This window comes from Arachis ipaensis, chromosome B8 (genome assembly GCF_059453495.1).
Source record: "Arachis ipaensis isolate K30076 ecotype BB chromosome B8, ASM5945349v1, whole genome shotgun sequence".
Classification (NCBI taxonomy): domain Eukaryota; kingdom Viridiplantae; phylum Streptophyta; class Magnoliopsida; order Fabales; family Fabaceae; genus Arachis; species Arachis ipaensis.
Genome location: NC_142443.1, coordinates 120413124 through 120423390, shown reverse-complemented (window position 1 = coordinate 120423390; position 10267 = coordinate 120413124).

Here is a 10267-nt window from a genome sequence, read left to right as displayed (position 1 = left end):
AGAATCTAAGAGATACTCATTCAATCGGATATAGAACGGAGGTGGTTGTCAGGCACACGTTCATGGTTTGAGGAAGGTGATGAATGTCACAGATCATCACCTTCATCACAGTTAAGCGCGAATGAACATCTTAGATAGGAACAAGCGTGTTTGAATGGAAAACAGGAATACTTGCATTAATTCATTGAGACACAGCAGAGCTCCTCACCCCCAACAATGGGGTTTAGAGACTCATGCCTTCAGAGAATACAAAGTTTAGATCTGAAATGTCATGAGATACAAAATAAGTCTCTAAAAGTTGTTTAAATACTAAACCAGTAGCCTAGGGTTACAAAATATGAGTGGACTATGATGGATGATGCAGAGATCCACTTCTGGGGCCCACTTGGTGTGCTGGGGCCCACTTGGTGTGTGCTGGGGCTGAGACTTTAAGCAATTCACGTGCAGAGGCCATTTGTGGAGTTGAACGCCAGTTTTTGTGCCAGTTTGGGCGTTCAACTCCAGTTTTTGATCCTTTTCTGGCGCTGGACGCCAGATTTGGGCAGAAGGCTAGCGTTGAACGCCAGTTTACGTCATCAATTCTTGTGCAAAGTATGGACTATTATATATTGCTGGAAAGCCCTGGATGTCTACTTTCCAACGCAATTGGAAGCACGCCATTTCGAGTTCCGTAGCTCCAGAAAATCCACTTTGAGTGCAGGGAGGTCAGAATCCAACAGCATCAGCAGTCCTTTTTCAGCCTGAATCAGATTTTTGCTCAGCTCCTTCAATTTCAGCCAGAAAAATACCTGAAATTACAGAAAAACACACAACTCATAGTAAAGTCCAGAAACATGAGTTTTTCCTAAAAACTACTGGAAATAAACTAAAAACTAACTAAAACATACTCAAAACTATATGAAATTATCCCCAAAAAGCGTATAAAATATCCGCTCATCAGGCACACACCTAATTACCTGGTTAGCACCACACCTCCATAAGTATGGGTCATCCCATATATAATATTTAGACTCGCTTTTCAGCTTATTCCTTTGATGCTTAGTAAAATTGGGAGGGAAAGTATGGCTAACTAGATAATTAGCTACAGGTGCATACCAAGAAACTACTTCAGATATTGCATGCAAGCTATCAAATGGAAAAGTATCATTAATAGGAGTGAAGTCATCCTTAATGTGCTCAAGGCGACTCAAGTGGTCTGTCACTAAATTCTGGTTACCACTCCTATCCTTAATTTCTAAATCAAATTCTTGCAGCAGCAGTATCTAACGTATTAGCCTTGGTTTAGACTCTTTTTTAGCTAATAAATATTTTAGAGATGCATGGCCTGAGTACACTACTACCTTAGTACCAAGTAAATAAGCTCGAAATTTATCCAGAGCAAAAACAATAGCAAGAAGCTCTTTTTCCGTAGTAGTGTAATTAGACTGAGCAGCGTCTAAGGTCTTAGATGCATAAGCAATTACGAAAGGATCCTTACCTTCGCGCTGAGTCAGCGCCGCTCCTATTTCATGGTTGGAGGCATCACACATAATCTTAAAAGGCTGGCTCCAATCTGGTCCTCTCACAATCAGAGCTTGTGTCAGGGCGATCTTCAGCTTATCAAATGCTTGGATGCAATCCTCACTGAACTCGAACTCAATATCTTTTTCTAGCAGTCTGGATAAAGGTATTGCTACCTTACTGAAGTCCTTAATGAATCTCCTGTAGAAACCTGCATGGCCAAGGAACGAACAGACTTCCCTCACATAGGAGGGATAAGGTAAACTAGAAATGACATCTACCTTTGCTGGATCTACAGAAATACCAGTATTAGAGAAAACATGTCCTAGTACAATACCTTGTTTTACCATAAAGTGACATTTTTCAAAATTCAATACAAGGTTTGAACTAACACACCTGTCTAATACTCTAGCTAAACTATCCAAGCAAAGGTTAAAGGAATCACCATATACGCTAAAATCATCCATGAATACTTCCATACAGTTCTCAATGAGATTTGAGAAGATACTCATCATGCATCTTTGGAAAGTAGCCGGGGCATTACATAAGCCAAAAGGCATCCTCTTATATCCATACGTTCCAAAGGGACATGTAAAAGTAGTCTTCTCTTGATCTTCAGGAGCTATATGAATTTGAAAATAGCCTGTATAACCATCTAAAACACAGTAATGGGATTTACCTGACAGGCGATCAAGCATCTGATCAATAAATGGCAAGGGGTAGTGATCCTTGCGAGTAGCTTGGTTGAGACGCCTATAGTCAATGCAAACCCTCCATGAATTCTGCACTCTAGTTGTCAGGAGCTCTCCATGCTCATTCTTTACTGTTGTGACTCCAGACTTCTTGGGCACCACTTGTACTGGACTGACCCATTCGCTGTCTGAGATGGGATAAATGATATCTGTTTCAAGTAGCCTGGTCACTTCTTTCTTGACAACTTCTAAGATGGTGGGATTCAATCTTCTTTGGGTTGATGGACAGGCTTTGCTCCCTCTTCTAAGTATATTCTATGCTCACAAACTTGAGGGCTGATGCCTACTATATCCACCAAGCTCCACCCAATTACTTTCTTATGTTTTCTCAGCACACTAAGCAGTTGCTCCTCTTGTTGGGAAGTGAGTTTCCTTGCAATAATAACTGGAAACTTCTGATTCTTCCCAAGGTAAGCATACTTGAGGTGTGGAGGAAGTGGGTTTAATTCTAATTTCTGCTCATGGCTAGGTTCTGGATTATCTGGAACTAGTGATAATGGCAAGGTGTCTTCATTATGTTTAGAGGATGTCCCTATACTTGGACCTTGCTCCATGTGCTTCTCTTCTACTTCTTCTTGGTGAACTTCAGCTACAGTTTCATCAATGATGTCGCACTGGAAGATAGAATGATCTTCCGGAGGGTGCTTCATAGCTTCATTTAAACTAAAACTTACTGCTCTGCCATCTATCTCAAAAGAGTAAGTTCCTGAGAATGCATCCAGCTTGAACTTCGAAGTCTTTAGGAATGGTCTTCCAAGCAGGATTGATGATGGTCTTCTTGAGTCATTAGGGGGCATTTCCAGGATATAGAAGTCAATGGGAAATGTGAGCCCCTTAATGCTCACTAATACATCTTCAGCAATTCCAACTATTGTAATAATGCTTTTATCTGCTAACACAAAACGAGCTACTGACCTTTTTAAGGGAGGGAGTCTCAAAGCATCATATATAGACAATGGCATTATACTAACACACGCTCCTAAATCACACATGCAGTTAGAAAATATTACACCTCCAATGGTACAGTTAACCATGCATGGACCTGGATCACTACATTTTTCAGGTATACCTCCCATTAAAGCAGATATAGAACTACCTAAAGGAATAGTTTCTAATTCATTAATTTTGTCTTTATGTATGCATAAATCTTTCAGAAACTTTGCATATTTAGGTATGTAACGACCCAATTTTCAGTACGCCTAGGACATACCAGAAACTGAGTGCTACCAATTTTTAGCACAGCCAAGTCATACAACATTCACACAATTCAAACACAAATAATCAAGATTAATTTCGTTACACCCTACCTGGTTTTGCTGCTCCTAATTCGGTTATACTTTCAGGTGGTCCTTTAGCACTTTTTCCTCCTAAATCACATCAAGAACAACTTTAAATCCAAAAACTCTCAACTAACCAAATCTCCCTCAGCAGGTTAGAAGGTGATTTCTAACCTTAGACTTGCTGGAAAGTCACGTTTCTTGGCCCTCAAGTCAAGTTAAGCATGATTCCCAAGGAAGAACATCAAGAAAACACATGTTTAAGCATGTTTCCTAGAAAATCGAATTGAAAGGGGAAAGGAACAGCCATCTTACCTTATTTCTAGCCTTGATAAGTTACATGGTTATGTAGAGGAAGAAGAGAGGATCATTTTGGTGAAATCGGAGTTTTGATTTGAGTTTTAGTTCAGAAGAAATCAAGCTTTGAAGATTAAGTGTTCATGAAAGTTTCTCTCTTTTCTCTCTTGTTATTTTCGTCCAAAATGAAGAAATGAGACAGCCTTGGAGTGTCTTGGGGGTGTAAGGTGAGTTGTGATTGGTTGGCTTGGAGGTGGGTTAAAATAATATTAAAATATCTCAGGTGTATAACTGCTGAAACTAGATGTATCGGAACACTTGTAAAAACATCTCTAAAAATTATTTTCTGAGCTACTAGCATAAATGACACTAGTAACATATTTATTATGAGAATAAAACATGTATAATGAGGCCTTAGCATTGCTAAAGTCATCAGAGAGTGCTGGTGCTAAGCTGCACCAGTAAACTGTGAACCCGGTTAAACCGATTTTTTGTTTTTAACTAAAACAGACCAGGTAACCTTATAATATCATTCAAGCATCTTATAATACTAATATAATGATAATATTATACTATTATCTCTCTTCTTTCATGAATCAGGTCCAGTTCATCAAATTGAGACTATTTACGGAAACCAGAATCAAAACTCCTAACCGATACGGTTCAAAAACTAGGTTCTTCGTGACTGCGTTATCGAGCTTGTCTCAGAAAAGGTTCTAGCTTAAATATAACATAATGACAATTAGGATTGAGATACTTGATGACATATCAAAGGTTTTCCCCTTACTGATCTTCCAGAGAAATCCGTACTTTCAGAAAAGATCTCGCATACTCGAAAACTGGGGTTGTTACAAGGTACCTGTTGAATAACATAAAAAAGGGGAACAGTTACCTCCACCTTTTTGAAAATTTCTACCATTTTGGGATCAAGTTCCATCTGCTTTCTGGACTTCCGTGCAAGGTGTGGAAATGGGATAGGAATGGCACCATTTGCAGCCTCTACATCCTTTGGTGCTCCATTCCCTTGCTGGGCTACTTCTTCTTCAATCTTGTCTTGTACTTCATCTTCCTCTTCAGCATCTTCCACTTCAACTATATCTTCAACTGGGGCGTGTTCTAGCGGGCTTGGCTCCTCCTGATTCCTCTCTGGTAGTGTGGTTCCGAACCTCAGAGTGATGGCATTGATGCCACCCTTGGGGTTAGGTAAGGGTTGAGAAGGAATTCCACTGGAGCTTGAAGGCTGGTTGGTGGAAGCAGGTAATGAATCTATTCAGGAGACGAGAGCTTGTAAAGTGGCATTCAGACCATTTAGAGTAGAGTTCAGTGTAGTTTGCATGTCTTGTTGTCTTTGTGAAAGAGAACGAAGCATCTCGTTATTTGATGAGGAAATAGGATAAGTGATCTGAGGGGCCTGTTGTTGGTTGTGCTGGGGTCCTTGTGACTGCCTCAGGTGAGGTGCTCTGTAAGGCTGGTTCTGATTCTGCTGTCTATTATTGTTATTCCACCTCTGATTTCTGGTGCACGAAATTGTGATCACATTAATGTAGTACTCTTTGTTATTGTATGGAATCATTATTATGGCTCTCTACTATGTGTGGACACAACTCCGTTCAACTAACCAGCAAGTGCACTGGGTCGTCCAAGTAATACCTTACGTGAGTAAGGGTCGAATCCCACGGAGATTGTTGGTATGAAGCAAGCTATGGTCACCTTGTAAATCTCAGTCAGGCAGATATAAAGTGATAATGGTGTTTTCGAATATGATATAATAAAAGAGGGATAGAGATACTTATGTAATTCATTGGTAGGAATTTCAGATAAGCGAATGGAGATGCTTTCGTTCCTCTGAACCTCTGCTTTCCTGCTATCTTCATCCAATCAGTCTTACTCCTTTCCATGGCTGGCTGTATGCAAGGGCATCACCGTTGTCAGTGGCTACATCCCCTCCTCTCAGTGAATCATATGCTCACGCACCCTGTCACGGCACGGCTATTCATCTGTCGGTTCTCGATCATGCTGGAATAGGATTCACCCTCCTTTTGCGTCTGTCACTAACGCCCAGCACTCGCGAGTTTGAAGCTCGTCACAGTCATTCAATCACTGAATCCTACTCAGAATACCACAGACAAGGTTTAGACCTTCCGGATTCTCTTGAATGCCGCCATCATTCTAGCTTACGCCACGAAGATTCTGGTTAGGAGATCTAAGAGATACTCATTCTAGCTTAATTCATGTAGAACAGAAGTGTTTGTCAGGCACGCGTTCGTAGGGGAGATGGTGATGAGCGTCACATATAATCATCACCTTCATCACGTTCTTGGGTGCGAATGGATATCTTAGAAGAGAAATAAGAAGAATTGAATAGAAAACAGTAGTACTTTGCATTAATCTTTGAGGAACAGCAGAGCTCCACACCTTAATCTATGGAGTGTAGAAACTCTACCGTTGAAAATACATAAGTGAGAGGTCCAGGCATGGCCGAGATGGCCAGCCCCCTAAAACGTGATCAAAGGATCATAAGGTAATCCAAAGATGCCTAATACAATAGTAAGAGGTCCTATTTATAATAAACTAGTCACTAGGGTTTACATGAGTAAGTAATTGATGCATAAATCCACTTCCGGGGCCCACTTGGTGTGTGTTTGGGCTGAGCTTAAGTGTAGCACGTGCAGAGGCCATTTGTGGAGTTGAACGCCAGTTTCTATGCCAGTTTGGGCGTTCAACTCTGGTTCTGGATCCTTTTCTGGCGCTGGACTCCAGATTTGGGCAGAAGGCTAGCGTTGAACGCCAGTTTACGTCATCAATTCTTGGCCAAAGTATGGACTATTATATATTGCTGGAAATCCCTGGATGTCTACTTTCCAACGCAATTGGAAGCGCGCCATTTCAAGTTCTGTAGCTCCAGAAAATCCACTTTGAGTGCAGGGAGGTCAGAATCCAACAGCATCAGCAGTCCTTTTTCAACCTCTGAATCTGATTTCTGCTCAAGTCCCTCAATTTCAGCCAGAAAATACCTGAAATCACAGAAAAACACACAAACTCATAGTAAAGTCCAGAAATGTGAATTTAACACAAAATCTATTAAAAACATCCCTAAAAGTAACTAGATCCTACTAAAAACATACTAAAAACAATGCCAAAAAGCGTATAAATTATCCGCTCATCACAACACCAAACTTAAATTGTTGCTTGTCCCCAAGCAACTGAAAATCAAAATAGGATAAAAAGAATAGAATATACTATAAATTCCAAACTATCAATGAAACAGAGCTTCAATCATATGAGCGGGACTTATAGCTTTTTGCCTCTTGAATAGTTTTGGCATCTCACTCTATCCATTGAGGTTCAGAATGATTGGCATCTATAGGAACTTCAGATTTCGAATAGTGTTATTGACTCTCTTAGTTCAGTATGATGATTCTTGAACACAGCTTCTTTATGAGTCTTGGCCGTGGCCCTAAGCACTTTGTTTTCCAGTATTACCACCGGATACATAAATGCCACAGACACATAATTGGGTGAACCTTTTCAGATTGTGACTCAGCTTTGCTAAAGTCCCCAATTAGAGGTGTCCAGGGTTCTTAAGCACACTCTTTTTTTGCTTTGGACCTTGACTTTAACCGTTCAGTCTCAAGTTTTCACTTGACACCTACACGCCACAAGCACATGGTTAGGGACAGCTTGGTTTAGCCGCTTAGACCAGGATTTTATTCCTTTAGGCCCTCCTATCCACTGATGCTCAAAGCCTTGGGATCCTTTTTATTTGCCCTTGCCTTTTGGTTTTAAGGGTTATTGGCTTTTTCTGCTTGCTTTTTCTTTTTCTTTCTATTTTTTTTTTCGCCTATTTTTTTTTTTCTATTTTTTTTTTCTGCAAGCTTTGTTCTTTGCTGCTTTTTCTTGCTTCAAGAATCATTTTTATGATTTTTCAGATTATCAAATAACATGTCTCCTAGTCATCATTCTTTCAAGAGCCAAAATATTTAACATTCTTAAACAACAACTTCAAAAGACATATGCACTGTTCAATCATTCATTCAGAAAACAAGAAGCATTGTCACCACATCAATATAATTAAGCTAAGTTCAAGGATAAATTCGAAACTCATGTACTTCTTGTTCTTTTGAATTAAAACATTTTTCATTTAAGAGAGGTGATGGATTCATAGGACATTCATAACTTTAAGACAAAGTTACTAACTACTAATGATCATGTAATGAAGACACAAACATAGATAAGCACATAACATAGAAAACGAAAAACAGAAGAAATAAGAACAAGGAATGAGTCCACCTTAGTGATGTCCTTGAGCTCTTCTATGTCTCTTCCTTGCCTTGGCTGCTCCTCCTTCATTGCTTTTAGATCTTCTCTGATTTCATGAAGGATGATGGAGTGCTCTTGATGTTCCACCCTTAGTTGCTTCCAATAATTGTGTGGAAGAAAATGTATCCCCTGAGGTATCTCAGGGATCTCTTGATTTGCAGTCAAATGTTCTACCACTGAGCTATAGATCCTTTACATAATTGTTTTACCACACCAAACTTAGAATGTTGCTCGCCCTCGAGCAAAAGAAGAAGGAATAGATGAAGAAGAAGATGTGGAAATAAAAACTAGGATTATGAGGAGGTAAAGTGGGGATCCTGTGGGGTCCACAGATCCTGTGGTGTCAAGGCATTTACATCCCTGCACCAATTTAGGCATGCAAAATGCCCTTGCACACAACTCTGGGCGTTCAGCGCCAGGTTGGTGCCCATTTTGGGCGTTCAACGCCCATTTGCTGCCATTTCTGGCGTTGAACGCCAGAACCATGCTTGTTCTGGGCGTTCAGCGCCAGGATGCTCCCATTCTGGGCGTTCAGCGCCAGAACTATGCTCTGTTCTGGCGTTTGAACGCCAGGCAGATGCTCCTCCAGGGTGTGATTTTTCTTCTGCTGTTTTTGATTCCGTTTTCAATTTTTATATTTATTTTGTGACTCCACATGATCATGAACCTAAGAAAACATGAAAAACAATAAAAATAAGAATTAGATAAACATTGGGTTGCCTCCCAACAAGCACTTCTTTAATGTCAATAGCTTGACAGTGGGCTCTCATGGAGCCTCACAGATGTGCAGAGCTTTGTTGAGACTCTCCAACACCAAACTTAGAGTTTGGATATGGGAGTTCAACACCAAACTTAGAGTTTGGTTGTGGCCTCCCAACACCAAACTTAGAGTTTGACTGTGGGGGCTCTGGGTGACTCTGCTTGGAGAGAAGCTTTTTCTGCTTCCTCTCCATGGTTGCAGAGGGAGATCCTTGAGTTTTAAACACAAGGGAGTTCTCATTCCATTGAAGGACTATTTCACCTCTGTCAACATCAATCACAGCTCTTGCTGTGGCTAGGAAAGGTCTTCCTAGGATGATGGATTCATCCTCTTCCTTTCCAGTATCCAGGACTATGAAATCAGTAGGTATGTAAAGGCCCTCAACCTTTACTAATACATCTTCTACTTGTCCATAAGCCTGTTTTCTTGAGCTGTCTGCCATCTCTAGTGAGATTTTAGCAGCTTGCACCCCATAGATTCCCAATTTCTCTATTACAGAGAGGGGCATGAGGTTTATTCCTGAACCAAGGTCACACAGAGCCTTAAAGATCATGGTGCCTATGGTACAGGGTATTATGAACTTTCCAGGATCCTGTCTCTTCTGAGGCAATGTCAGTTGATCCAGATCACTTAGTTCATTGATGAACAAGGGAGGTTCAACTTCCCATGTATCAATGCCAAATAATTTGGCATTCAACTTCATGATTGCACCAAGAAACTTGGCAGTTTGCTCTTCAGTAACATCCTCATTCTCTTCAGAAGAGGAATACTTATCAGAGCTCATGAAGGGCATAAGGAGGTTCAATGGAATCTCTATGGTCTCTAGATGAGCCTCAGAGTCCTTTGGTTCCTCAGAGGGAAGCTCCTTATTGATCACTGGACATCCCAGGAGGTCTTCCTCCTTGGGATTCACGTCTTCTCCTCTCCTCACAGGTTCGGCCATGGCGCTTATGTCAATGGCCTTGCACTCTCCTTTTGGATTTTCTTCTGTATTGCTTGGGAGAGTACTAGGAGGGATTTCAGTGATCCTTTTACTCAGCTGGCCTACTTGTGCTTCTAGATTTCTAATGGAAGACCTTGTTTCATTCATGAAACTTACAGTGGCCTTAGATAGATCAGAGACTAGATTTGCTAAATTAGAAGCATTTTGTTCAGAGTTCTCTGTCTGTTGCTGAGTTGATGATGGAAAAGGTTTGCTATTGCTAAACCTGTTTCTTCCACCATTATTAAAGCCTTGTTGAGGCTTTTGATCCTTCCATGAGAAATTTGGATGATTTCTCCATGTTGAGTTATAGGTGTTTCCATAAGGTTCACCTAAGTAATTTACCTCTGCTATTGCAGGGTTCTCAGGATCATAGGCT